Source organism: Diospyros lotus, chromosome 8 (assembly GCF_014633365.1).
Source record: "Diospyros lotus cultivar Yz01 chromosome 8, ASM1463336v1, whole genome shotgun sequence".
In the NCBI taxonomy this organism is placed as follows: Eukaryota; Viridiplantae; Streptophyta; class Magnoliopsida; order Ericales; family Ebenaceae; genus Diospyros; species Diospyros lotus.
In genome coordinates this window covers 16,992,470-17,007,693 of record NC_068345.1, presented here as the reverse complement: position 1 = coordinate 17,007,693, position 15,224 = coordinate 16,992,470, and the positions used below count along the sequence as shown (strand labels likewise).

The window sequence follows — 15,224 nt, the reverse complement described above, 5'->3', positions numbered from 1 at the left end:
GAAAATTTGGTCCCTAATTTTTTGTTTTCTTAGTGTCTAAATCTTGAAAACAAAGAATCAAAGCTTAGTTTGCAAAGAACCTAAATATCGAATGTAATCAAAATCTAGTCTTGAAAGGACCCAAAATGGAATCAAAATGAAAAACCTAAAGACCCAATATCTAACACCAATCAATCTCCAGCAAACCTAAAAATCCAACTATGATTCTAAATTCATTGAGAAAAACAAGAAGAAGTATGTCTTTTCTAAATAAAAAATACTATTGGTACATCATGAGTTATATCATGAGTTACATAATGTAGTTAAAATGTCTAAAATACCCCTTACCCAAGGTGATGAAGTGAGATGATGGTGGGACGGCGTGAAATGGTAAGATGTATGATTAAAATACCCCCCACTCAAGGTAGTGAAACGAAACGGTGAAGCACAAGTGGCATTTTTATCATTTATGATATATTGTGTAGTCCATGGTGTAGCTTATGAAGTACCAATAGCATGGTCCTATCAAAAATTGAAAAGAAAAAGAGAAGAGAGAGGAAAGGGAAATGACAGGGAGGACGATTTACATGAAAGGGTAAAATGGTAAATCATAGGAAATATGTAGATAAAAAATCTTAAATCACTTGATATAATTTACTCATCATAATCTTAATTTATTGTAAAGGCCAAACATGTATAATAATGGAACAATAAGTATATACATTGGGCAAAGTGAGAACACGCGTAGAGTGATGCGAGTGGTGGAAAAGGTGCTTCCGAGGTTGGATATGGATATGGATATGATGGTCTGTCTGTGGAGGGGAATGGGCAGTTAGCAACTTCCATAAGCATTGGACACTACACGTTCCAGGACTTTTCTTTATTTATATTTATTTATTTATGATAAAACAAATAAATAAATCAGGAATCAGAAGAAAGAAGGATCAAACATATTACATAATTTACAGAACAGAGGAGGAGGAGGAGGAGGAGGAGGGCTCCCTGTACATGTAGTATTGTATGTTACGGAATGTCTGCTGTGTTTGTGGGGTCCCGAGGGGAGGGAGATATCTCTTTATGTGACATAGTCCAATTGTATTATTATTGGGAAAAAAAAAAAAAAAAAGCTAAAGCTGTAGCTATAGCTGTGCCTGTGCTTATGCGTGATCCCACGAATAGCAATGGATCGACCGACCATGAATTCATCCTCATATCATATTCATAATAATAATAATAAATATACATCCACGATCGATGTAACCCCCACTCACTCTCTCTCTACTTTGTTTTTAATGTACCCCATGGCATGTCCCCCGCTCTTTCTCTCCGGAAGGTACCCCCGCTACCTAAAGGCATATATTCTGTTCCGCTCCCCTTTTCCTTTTTTCTTTTTCTTTGTTTTTTTATTTTATTATTTTACATCTCTTCACATACAAATCAACAAAGTAGTAATTGCTCTCTCTCTCTCTCTCTCTCTCTCTCTCTTTCTAAAATGGGAAAGAAAAGAAAGGAAAAGATATTTGGAGAGCGAAAGTAAAACTACTGGATCGAGGAGTGAGGCGGCTTTAGCACAGCCAGCACATAAGCTCTGTCCTGAGAAGCCACGTAGTAGCATGCACTGTGGGCGTTTCAGTTGCACGTGGCATCCATTGGCAACTCTTACCCAAATAAATAGGCCCTTGCCCTTCTTCTCCCCCTCCCCTCTCTCTCCATCTTTGGTTTGATGATCATCATCAGTAACAACTTACAGCTTCATCTCTCTCTCTCTCTCTCTCTCTCTCTCTGCTCTTTCCCTGATCATCAGCACTTTCCCAGTTCCTTCCCTAACAAAACAAAATAATAATAATAATAATGCCAGCAGCCATTGATGCAGCACTAGTACTAGAACAAGATCCTCCTCCTCTTCCTCCTGTTGTTGCCATCGCCCAAGAACAGAGTCCTACCACGATGAGTATTCATCATCGTGATGTGCCGCCTCAGCACTAGCAGTTGGCTGCTCCAATAGTGTCTTCTACTTGTTACCCAATCACCCTCAAGGTATGTACCTAGTACCTGCACATAACTCAGTAAATATATGTGTATCTTCCTCCTATCATATATACACATACCTTATATAGACTATATATACTTCTTGCATTTTCAAATTACTGTTTTTTTCTTTTCTATTTTTTAATACCATGTTTCACTTGTGTACATATATATTCATATTAGTTTGCTCAGTCAAAACAGGCGTTGACCTACTTGTCCTGTTCTGTTTTGGTCATTTATGTGCAGTTCATGGACGTCTCTTACCGGTTGAAGTTAGGGGAGGAGAAGCGCGGAGCAGGCAAGATCACGAGGATGTTGACCGGTGGGTGTAGGGTCACCACCAGATCTACACCCGCCATCACAGAACGAACCATCTTGAATGGAATAACGGGGATGGTCGCCCCAGGCGAAATCCTGGCCGTTCTCGACCCTTTCGGTAGTGGCAAATCGACGCTGTTGAACGCACTGGCTGGCAGGCTCCACGGCGGCCTCACCGAAACAGTCCTTGCCAACGGAAGAAAACTGACGTTGAAGAAAACTAGTCGACGGAGAACCGACTTTGTCCCCTAAGACGACCTTCTCTACCCTCACCTCACCGTATGGGAAACGCTCGTTTTCTGCTCTCTCCTGCGCCTGCCAAACATGCTCTCCAGTAAGGACAAGATTTCCATGGCGGAATCGATGATGTCGGAGCTGGGCTTGGCGAAATGCGAGAACACAATCATAGGGAACGCCTTCATACGGTGTCGGGCGAGGAGAGGAAGAGAGTGAGCATAGCGCACGAGCTGCTCATGAACCCAAGCCTGCTATTCCTGGATGAACCCACGTCGGGGCTGGACTCGACGGCCACCTCCAAGGTGGTGGCGACGCTGGCGGAGAAGGGGCGGACGGTGGTTGTGTCCGTGCACCAGCCGTCGAGCCGGGTTTACCAGATGTTCCACTCGGTGCTGGTGCTGTCTGAAGGGAGCTGCATCTACTTCGGCAAGCCAAGCCAAGCTAGGCCGTGCCCTACTTTGAGTCGGTTGGTTTCTCGCCCTTTTTTCCCATAAATCCAGCTGATTTCCTGCTTGATCTCGCCAATGGTACGCACGTAAGATTTAATTTCTCTCTCTCTCTCTCTCTCTCATTATACATATATACATACATATATTATGTGTAGAACATGCACGTATGTAGATTAGATCCAACTGTCTTTTTTTATATCTCAGTCTCGAGGATGTTTATGCTAGCTTAGCTGTCGTAGAATAATACTAGAATTTTTATACATTAATTTAATATATATAAATATATGAGGGAATTATATTTATAAAGAACTTTAATGTGAATATATTTTATACAAAATAATAGTGACAATAGTAATTGTAATTATACTAAATATTATGTATTATCAAATAATATTAGAGAAAAAAAATTGTCCCACTATTGTAGGATGACATAAACTCTTAGCAAATCCTCACATCACATCTCTCTCTTCTTTTTATTATTTTAATTTCTAATGTATGTTATACAATAAAATTAGCAAAGTCTTTTTTTGAGCAGACCATAGCTGATACCTGAGGAGACAATATAGTTGTATTATAGGCAGTAGGATTAGCAATATTATTTGATGGGTCTTTACAAGAAATGAAAACAGTCGTAGGGTGGGTGTCCTTGTATGTACTAGGACGAAGGACAGGAAAAAGGTTTTTGCATTTGCATTTAATGGGCTAGTTTTCAGTTGAAAAGCGCAGTGGCCCATTTAGTCTAACCAGCTGGGTGGGTCAGGTTTAGACCGTCATGATGATCACTCGGTAAGAGAGCTGGAGACTTTTGTTCTTGTCTGTAAAAGGTGAAGTCCCTCACGTGGAAGGGTTAATCACAGGTACACGGCGGTGCACCAGGTAGGAGGTACAGTGCATAGTGCCCATAAGAAGCCACCCCCACATGGGGATGAAACTCCCACACTACGGCTGCCATAACTCGAATCTGTATCCTTGTCTGCAATCTACTACCTGACTGCCATCCATGCTACGTCCGTGAGGGCTGGAAACTTTTGTTCCTTATAAGGAATAATGTTGTTATTGTGGCCTAGTAGTAGTCAACTGAATTGAGTTCTTATTAAAAGAAAAAATCAAGATTATTCGGGTAGTGATTAATATTTTTTAATAAATATAAAATTATGAGTTTAAAATTGATTTTAATAAAAAGTTAAAAAAATACAATTAATTAAAAAACATAGGATGAAACTGCAGTTAAAATCTTAGTTTTTGATACTTCACCACGTGAATGGTACCTGCACGTGTTGATGAGTAATTTAAGGTGACATCCAGATAAAAGGAAAGCTGGGTTTATTAGCCTAGCTAGTGGATGTCTTTTCTAAGAAACATTTGTGGTAGCTAGCTGGTAGGCGGACAATAGTTGGCAGTAGTTATGGAAGAGGTAACACTTTTAACAGTGATAGTATATATATACATATAGCACGTGTCCAAATCAGAGACAGAGATGTGTAGATCCTTCAGTAATTAAGGCAGCAGCTGGCGGATCATTCATTCAACGAAGAGAAGAGAAGTCAAACGAGACTAGACTAGATTGGATCCAATTCTCCAATGTGGCGGTGGGAGACCTCATTATTGAAGGAAGGAAAAAGGTGGAGGTGGGGGTATCAAATATATAACTATAAATAGAGGAATTACTGATCGATTAGGATATGGAAGGTGGGATCCACAGCTACCCAAAGCCCAATGTACGTTAATTCATACCCTAGCTAGCTAGGATGATGGGTTGTGATGGTAACCGCTTATGGTCTGTCTTGAGAAGCAAAGCCATCACCGGAGATGGTATCTATGGCTGATGGATCATCAAAATCTCTCTCTCAAATTCCAATACCCTACCCCCCACTCCACTCTGAATATATATATATATATATAATAGTTAATAATGATAAGCCTGTCTTTTTCCATCCCTGTGTGTTTGCTAAATTTGCACATCTTATCTCCTCCATATATATATATATATATTTATAGTTGCTAGCCAGCTAGCTCACCATGACAGTCAGTAGTAAGTACTACTACTCACTCTAGTCGAAGGCAAGGCTTAACTGAATTAATTAATTAATGGGTTCTCAAGGTTAGAACGTCATTAAGTAATTAGTTAATTTAAGTGGGGGCTAGCGTCTTTGAATCAGGATATATATATATATGTGATGGTTCTCTCTAATAATATTTCATTTCATTCCGTTATTAATATTGATCGAACCTACATCCTTAGGTGTAATTTTTTACCTTGTGAATCATCCGTACTATGCCCGTGATACTTACTACTTACTTATTGTTTCCAATATGCCCAGCTAAAGCTATATGTAGAGTTATTAATTAATGGAGTAATCCATAATAATACAATACAATACAATACAACAGAAAGTGGAAGTGGGAAGTGGAAGAGGAGGACATCTTGAATTGGCATTATTAATAATATTTCCCTTTTGAGTATTATTATTATTATAATAATAATTAAATTGAAGTGTAGAAAAGTTTAGGTACTAAAGAAAGAAATATGCATGGTGCAAGCAATTGATGTAATAATATTCTTGGAAGGCTATTGGGCAGCATCATAATATAAATAGGTATTAATTTGCTTGCGTGAGATAGCAGCAGCATGCATCTAACCCCTCCTTCTTAGTAGGTAGGACACCTCCACTTTCCTCTCCAAGAGTTGGAAGCTAGCTAGCCATTAGTCACAGCTCCACCTTCGCCTCCTTCTCCTCACTAGTGTCCTGTCCTGTCCTGTCCTGCCCTCCATCTTAATTTATATAAATCATGCAATCACATGGCATAGTATGGCATGCTCTTGCTTATATAAGAACACCCACTTCACTAATTCCTGTCCAATAATTCTTTATTTATTTTGTTGAGGTTTGTATATATGAATTCTGAAGTACATCCTGTCTTGATCTTACATATGTTGCTAATATATATTAGGTAATATTTATATTTTTTCTCTTAACTTTATATGAAAAACTTATCACCCCTGAATTTTAAATTTGACATATTAAATATTTAACATTTAAAATTTACACTTATTGACTACTTAACTTGAGGTGAGTTGGAAAAAAGAAAAACAAAAAAAAAAGAAAGAACAAAAGAATAACTGACCAAACCAATCCTTCATTCCACCTTCCCCTTTGCTTTCGATCGCCTTCTTTGCTCCTATCTCTCATCTACCAAAACGGAAGAATTGTGTCTCCCATCAGTCGTCCCCATCTTGATCGATCCCAACCCTTTCTTTTTGATCTGATTGGTGACCCATGAGTCACAATCGACCCACCATTCCCCTTCCTCTTTGCTCCGACCAGCAACCCACAACCAACCCACTATTCCCTATCTTCTTTTGCTCTGACCGACGACCTACAAGTTGTGCCCGCCCCACCCTTCCCTTTCTTCTTTGCTTTGACTAGTGACCCATGACCGACCTACTCTTCCTCGTCCTTTTTGTTTCGACCTGCGACCCACAACCTATCTATTGGTGAGTTTGTAATTCGATAGTCACTGGGCATGATGTTTTTAGTCAATAAGTGTAAATTATAAAAGCTAAGTATTCAATAGGTTAAATTTAAAATTTAAGAAGAGAAAATATGAATTTGGTCATATATCTTATGTATACGTATATACACTTGTTATGGGGGGTTGAGTGTGTTTTATATGGTCAAGGTTATTAGGGTCTGGCCACCTTATTTAAATCTAAATGACTGTTAATGTTTAATTAGCAATAGATGTGCCACATTATTTATTGTTTTCTTTTGTTTGTAGCGGGGAGTCGACATTAATTGGCAGGTTTCCCATAATGCATTTTAGTTAAAGTAGTTTTGTTGCTGTCACAATTGAAATTAAGAAGATACTGGGAACAACATGCATTAGGATTTCTTTCTAGGTGAAATGATGACTTGGGGGGCCTTTTTGACTGATGGATTTTGCTTGAATGAGATGAGAATAGGGCAACAAGAGTGTAAAGAATTAATGGTGGAATAAAATTCTTCTTATTTTTATGAAAAAAAAAAGTGAAATAAGGCACACACTGTAACACCTGATGTAACCGGTGTTAAGAGAATAAGAAAGGAAGTAAGAAAATTTTCAAAAATACCCTTGAGAAGGTGATGAATCCTTGAGATTGAGAGTGCCCATGAGAAGAGTATTTTGGTAATTTGGATAGAGAAGTCTAATAAAGGGTATTTTGATAAATTAAAAATAATTTCTATGTGGAATTAGGTGTGTAAGTGAATAAAATTCCAATTTGGTGTTTATGTGGAGATATATGAGATTAATAAATTCACAAAGGGTATTTTGGAAATTTTGGAATTTAATTCCATAAAGGAATTTAATTATGGAATATTGGGAAAATGGTGGATGTTCTATTATTTGAGAAAATAATTATGTTTTCCCTAAATTGGTGAATTAATGTGGTAATGCCACATGGATGGATGAGATTAAAACTTGGAAGCCAAGGTTAGTGTCTTGTTGTGACACTTGGCATTTTGTGGTTCGAGTATAAATGGGGTGATTTAATTAAATGCAAAAGAAATGCTAATTGGTCTTTCAAGCATTTAATGAGAGGCATGATTATGTGGATTAAAGAAAATCCAAAAGAAAATGGTAAATGGTCACCATTAATGCCTTGGAAAATATGAGATTTATTTAAATACATAAGAAAGTATTTATGTCTCTCAAATGTGATGGATATGAAAATAGTCCCATTAATTTAAATGGGAAAGAAATAAAAATTCAAGGGATGAGATTAATTCTTGGATTTGGAAAGTAATCAAAGGGCCACCATTAAATTTTAGAAGTTGGCATGGATTGCCAAATGGGTGGAGAGATTTTAAAGAGAGATGATTTGAAGGTGGAGATTTAATTTTCAAATTAAATCAAAGGCTAGGATTAAAACCTAGCAAAGCACATGGATTGTGCTTCCTTTGGATGGCTAAGATTTTGTCTTGTAAAATGATAAAAGATCCAATGGTAGATTTTAAGCAAGACTTAATGCCATGGATTGTGTTAGTTTGGAGGGTGAGGATTTATTCTCACCAAATAAATCCAATGGCTAGGATTTATTCTTGAAATATGGAAAACTAGTATAAAATGGCAAGTGTGGAAGACTTGTCTCCCTTTGGCCATTTGGAGAAAGAAATGAAGAAAGAAAGAAAGAAAGAGAGATAAGGAAGTCTCTCATGGAAGAAAAATGAAGAAGAAGAAGTAAGGGATTTAAGGTAAGCTTTGTTCCTTCTTCTCTTTATTTTAAGTATGCTTGAATGTAAAGTAAGTTTCTTTTGGGATGCCATCTTAGATGGGAGAAAATGAAGGTGGAAGCTCTCTTGAAATAAAGATTTAAATATTCAAGAAAAGGTAAGGGATGGCCCCATGGGAAGGTGGCATTGCAATGGGTTGTAAGTATGTTTCATAAATGTATATGTTGCATTTGGCATGTTCTTTTATGTTCATGAGACTTATGGTCATAGGTTAGTTTAGAACATGGTTGCAATGGTGGGTTGATTTCTCTAACCTTGGAGGGTTGTGAGGGCAAAGAAATCTAGCCACACTTGCATGCATTTGGTATCATATAATCTTGTTATGTTCATATTTATTTGGCATTGCACCCTTATTGAGCTTAATAGCTCATGTAAGTAAGGATGTAAGTTTCTCATTGGCATGAGTTGTAGGAAGCATCAAAGGGGTTAAATGAGATGGTTTTTGTTGAAAATGTGATGCTTTGGGGTGCTAAATTTTGGAAGGAAAAATCTGGAAATTTTTGGGTTAGAAGGGCCCAAGGAAAAAAAAAAAAAAAAAAAAGGGGAAAGTGAAGTGGCAGCAGCCGGGGCTCGCGTGTGGCCAGCAGGGGGCCAGAGCGGAGGCAGCAGGTGCTGGGCCGCGCAGGGGGCGGCCGTGTGCGGCCAGCGCAGCAGATGCACCGAGGGGCGGCACGCTAGCAAGCCTCGTCGGTTGAATTTTTTTAAAAATTTTGGATTTTTGGGAGAAATTGGGGCATTTCTTAATTGATTTTGGGCTATGGAGAAATTTTCAAATTATCGGGATTTTTCGGGCATTTTGGAGAATAATGCCGAAATTTTGAAAAATTGAAAATTTTGAGTTTTTCCTCCTAAATTGGTAATCAATCAATGGATTGATTTAAATGGTGATTTTTATGGAGCCCGGTAAAATTCTTGGTCGGAAAAAGAATTTAAAGAATTGACATAATAAAGTATTAAATTTTAATGATACCATATGTTTGCTAGATTAATCATAAATATACGAATTAGCTAAATTTGATATGATCGAGGTGACGTGAAGTTTAAAAATATAATATAAATTTATTTTTTAAATTCATCGCTAATTTTAATTTTTCTTTTATGTTTTGTTCTTTTAAATATATTTAAATTATAATAAAAATATTTTAAATTTATTATAGCGACGGGCTTCTCAACCATGCTAATTTGAATTTCTAACTAAATATGAGAAAAAAAATAATAAACGTGAAAAAAATATTAAACTAAATGATAAAAAATTACAGAATGTCACCTTTAGTGATGGCCACCTCCGACCGTCACTAAATGTTCAAGCTTCAGTGAGGGTCGGGCAAGATTGGGTCACAGATTGGACAATCATTAGTGACGGCCAGGCGAGGCTATCACTGAATGTCACCTTTAGTTATGGTCGGGAAACGCCGATCACAGATGGGGGGAGTAATAGTGACAGCCACATCTGGTTATCACTAAACTCACACCATTACTAATGGAGGTTAATAGTGTCGGCCAAGGGTGGCCGTCACTGAATGTGATGTATGATTTTTAGAATTAAAAAAGAATCATCAAAAAGAGTTACGAATTAAAGATAAAGAAAATATATAAATTTAACATGATTTAGTCTTAATACACTTGTGTATGCAATTTTAAACTAATAAAATAAATCCACATATTAGATAGATATACTAGTATATATATATATATTAATGTCATCAAACATATTAAATTGTAAATTTACATATTTTCTTAGCTCTAGATAATTGATCACTTTTCATTCAAATAACATGATATTTTAAGTAATTTTATTTATCTACTCACAACAATTATTATAATACTAAATAATAGTTAATCAAAATTTTCTCTACGAAACTGTAGAGAAAACACTTATTTTTGAAAAATTAAATCCTTGCTAATCATATTAATTTTCGTAATAAATTTATTTTCTCAACCAAAATTTTTGTATCACTAAATTTAATTTTGTAGCAGAAGAAATCCTTTTTCTGGGAATAATATTTTTTTCTAAACCGATACCAACCTGATGTAGGCGCACCTACAATCCTCAATGAACACACTCAAACTCGCATTGCAAACGCTGAAAAGATCACAAATTCTTACTCCAAAAGCAACCAAAAACCCTACAATAATTAAAAAAATGTTTAAATACGATGCCCTTGCGGGCTAGAGACTCCAAACAAGCGGACCTTATAACCAAAAATGGCAGTTGGGCATCTTCATGAGTTTCTTTGTAACCAAATGCGGTGTGGTTGAAGCCCAATTCTGCTAGGGAATCTTGGGGTTGAGAGATGGGAAGGACGAGCCTAGTTCCCACCCAGGGCGTTTCGTCTTAAAACATGGTCCACCCTTCACCAAAGATCGAGCAGGTGGACAATTCGGGTAATTGTTCATGAGTAACACCCGTAAGTGGAAGCGGGGCGTTACACACACACACATATATATATATATATTGTACAAAGTGTGTTCCTATATATGATTATTCATGAAGACACTTGACTTGTTGAATAGAATGAACCATTTGTCCAACCACATGGTTTGAAAGTGTGCTTTTTCTTTTTGCTAGCTCTCTTATTGCCCTTTGCTTTTCATTATTACCTTTTTCAAAATTTCAAAGATCAAATGTTTTTGAAGATTTCCAAATGTCTGGATGCTTTGCATGCCAATGCCCATCTTATCCCCCCACCCAAATGAACTAAGAGGCATTTGAATCTCCATAATGTTATTTAAACACATCTATTTTATATTTTATTTTATGTGACATTTAGAGGAGAATTATTTATTATAAATACATTTCTTAATATTGATGGCATCAATATTAAGGTGAGTAATCAATGTTAAGAAGTATACTCATTATAAATAACTTTTACACGCATTATTCAAGTGTCACACAATATTAAAAATTATGTGTTTAAATAACACTTTCATTTAAATATTAAAAGTAAAAAAAGAAGTTTGTATTCAAAATAATTAATTAAGATGGTGATGGTGGGATGGATGTGGATGTGGTTTTGGTGGCCGACTTCATCACCACCACCACCGCCACCCCCTCCATCAGAGAAGTGGACTCCCACCTTACCATCAACTATGCGGGCAGCTTTACTTGCTCTCTCCCTCTCTCTTCCCCAAGCTTCAACTCCTTATGGTCTCTAGCAAGCTAGTTAGTGGACTGGTCAAACTAACCATTGGCCGACATGGCTTATAACTAGTTTAATATTTGAAAATGGGGTGGGTTTGCATTATCTAATTGTTTGTAACTTTGATGCTTTTTATATTTTAGTTTGATCATAGATTAATTAAGGGCAATTCCATTGATATAGGTTTTCTTGTTTATGGATGACATGATTTTTTTTTTTCTTTTTTTTTTAGACAATTGTAAGTACATACGTATATATATAATGTTTATGTAAATTGAGGAGCTACACATGAATATAATTTAATTTGTGAGCTATTAATTACCATAATTACCATTCTGCAGTGCAGTCTGGGTGTCCCAAAAATTTGTTCAATAATCAATAATAATTTTTTTTTATTTTACATATATAAAGAACTTGCAGGTATTGGATGACTTTGTGAGCTGTTAGTTAATTGAATTTAATGTTGTAAAGATACAATGATCAGGTATTATTTAAGTTTACGAGATTAAGTGAACTCACTCTTATATCATATATATGCAGGGGTGTGTCACATTGATGGGTTAAGTGAGAGAGAGAAACCAAACGTAAAACAGTCCCTCGTAGCCTCCTACAACAATCTGCTAGCTCCAAAGGTGAAAGCAGCCTGCATGATCAACAACCCATCATCATCATCATTATCAGTAGCTACAGCAACAGCAGCAGCACCTCCAAAACACCAACATTATTGCGAAAGAAGAAGCCTGATCACGATCAGTAGCAGCATCTCCACTTGGCTTATCCAATTAAGCATCCTCCTCCAAAGAAGCCTCAAAGAGCGAAGGCACGAAGCTTTCAGCTCTCTCAGAGTCTTCCAAGTTGTAGCAGCCTTAGTATTAGCAGGCTTTATGTGGTGGCATTCCGACATGAGGGACATTCAGGACCATTTGGGCCTCCTCTTCTTTATTTCAATCTTCTGGGGGGTCCTCCCGTCCTTCAATGCCGTCTTCGCCTTCCCACAAGAACGAGCCATCGTTGCCAAGGAAAGAGCTTCAGGGATGTACACTCTTTCCTCCTATTCCATGGCTCGAATAGTTGGGGACTTGCCCATGGAGCTCATTCTCCCCACGGTATTCGTTGCCATAACTTACTGGATGACTGGTCTAAAGCCCGAATTGGGTGCTTTTCTCTTAACTCTAATGGTTTTGTTGGGCTATGTGCTCACCTCTCAAGGCCTCAGGCTGGCTTTGGGTGCGTTGATCATGGACGCGAAGCAGGCTTCAACTGTGGCAACTGTCACAATGCTGGCCTTTGTCTTGACGGGAGGGTTCTACGTGCACAAGGTGCCATCTTGTTGTTGAGTGTAGATTTTGATGATTGATGATTGGCATGTGTGAATGTGAATTTATATTTTATGTTCTAACAAAGCATGAAGCCTTCATAAGGCTTACAAAGCTATTCTTTAGTGATTTCATGACACAGGTTATATATGGAAACTTTTTATACCTATATAGAGATTTCATTATATATGGAAACAAGTTTTTAGAGAGCTTTCTAGAAATTTGAGTATTTGAGCTATATATGGAAAGTTCTTCTTGGAATGGAAAGTCTAGAAGATATATATATGGAATCCTTGTTTATATATGGAAAGTTCTTCTTGGAATGGAAAGTCTAGAAGATATATATATGGAATCCTTGTTTATATATGGAAAGTTTTTCTTGGAATGGAAAGTCTAGAAGATATATATATATATATATGGAATCCTTGTTTATATATGGGAAGTTCAAAAGATCTATATGGAAGTTTTTGAGGAGATTGGAGTAGTCCACTATATGGAGTTGCCATATATGTAACTTGGTGACATGGCATTGTTAATGTGGCATCTTGGCGACATGGCAGCCACGTGGAGCACACTCATCAAGGTTACATCTTCTCGTTGGTCTAAATATGGTAAGAGAATCATGGAGTAAATTTAAAGGTTCTTAGAAGCTTCTTTACTTAGTTAAATATGGAAGAATTTTTGAATTGCATACAAATGGAGAAGTTCAAGATTCAGCCTTATTATTGAACATTAATGGAGGAAATAAAGGTTTGAAAGTTAAACCTTGATTGATATTACTTTCCTTTATTGTTGATTCTCTCTCATTAAAAGGATCCTCTACTCAAATCATGGAATCAATTATCCTACTCATTATGACTAATTGATATCCTCATTATGGCTAATTGATATCTTCATTATGGGAGAATATTCTAAGGATATCTTGCATATATTCAGATACACAAATTGATTCTCTTCTTGTTGTCAACATTTTTTAGTATGGAAACTTGATCAATTAAGGGCCTTTGAAGTTATAATTGATATCTTCATTATTGGACAAATTTGCTTCATTATTTGAGAATATCTGGATGGATTTTACACCATTTGGAGGTTTAAATTCAAATTTCAAATTAGCTATACTTGTTATGGAAGCTAAGGGGCCAATTGCACAATCAAAGGTGATTGAAGATTCAACTAGAAGTCAGAATTGATTAGTTCTTATTTATGGTCGATTTTGCAAGAATTATGAAGGATTTTGTTGATTTTTTAATCCTTAAAGTCAACCATGCATTATTGGAATTGATTTGCTCATTCAAGGCTGATTGGAGATCAACAAAAGTCAAAGATCTTGATGATCAATCAAGTTAGCTGATTATAGAAGGTAAATCAAGAATTCAAATGAAGGGCTGAGATTGGCTAGAAGACTTGACACATGGAGGGCTGAGATTGATCAAGGAAAGCCTTCTCTAGCACTATATAAAAGGGTCTCTTGAAGGCTTTGGAACAACTTTTTGAAGCCCTATTATTCTCTACATCATTGGCCAAGATTTTCATTCTCTCTAAGTCTTTCTTTTCCTCTATCTTCTTGAGAGAAAACTAAGAGAGTTCTCTACACTTCATTGTATTATTTTTGAGAGAACCCTATTTTTCAATCTCTACTATCTTGTAAAGAGCGTACAAAATCCAAACTAGTGAGTGTGAGACTCCAGAAATAGTTTGGTGGTGGTGAAGCCAAGTGAAGACTTTGGTGATTGTAAGAAAAGTTTCATATAGTGGATTTGATTGAAAATCCTAAGAAAGGGAATCCTTAGGTAGTGGATGTAAGCCATAAGGGCCGAACCACTATAGATCGCTGTGTCCTTCTTCTCTTCACTCTTTACTTATTCTTGCTTGATTATACTTGTTTGTTTTTGTTTTTGTGTGGCCAAATCCTAAGGCCTACATTCTTGTTGGCTATTATATTCTGATTTGCTTTAATTGATCATTCTTTGTACTCATTCAATATTCCATTTGGTTTATTTAAAGTCTTGTTATTGTGTGCATTCAAATCACATGTTTTTCACCAAGTTGTAATTTGAAGAGTATATTGGATCTAAGCACATACTAGCACAGCTGGCAGATATCATATTATCCATCTAGTATTTAAGTGCTCCCGTACTCTCAACTACAATTTTGGTTTATATTAAATTTGTTTTCTCATATATATACGTGCATAAGTTTTGCATTAAAGTTTCTAAAAGGTGTCAATTCACCCCCCCTCTTGACTAGGTTAGAACTCAACAAGTGGTATCAGAGCGAGGTTCCTAAGAGAGTGATTAATCATCACTAGGTGTATCCATGGCATCGAGTTCACGTTTTTATGAAAATGAGGGTCGTTCTTTATCTAGGGCACCATTCTTTGATGGCACCGATTATGCATATTGGAAAACAATGATGGAAGATTTTTTAACTGCATATAGTCTTGATTTGTGGGAAATAGTTAGAGATGGTCCATATGTCCCTAAG

At 36.7% G+C, this 15,224-nt stretch overlaps 1 pseudogene; it reads left to right on the top strand.

The window, feature by feature from the left end:
- The first annotated feature begins 1,830 nt into the window (after positions 1 to 1,830).
- On the top strand, positions 1,831 to 14,906 carry LOC127808548 (ABC transporter G family member 25-like; annotated as a pseudogene).
- Positions 14,907 to 15,224: the final 318 nt, after the last annotated feature.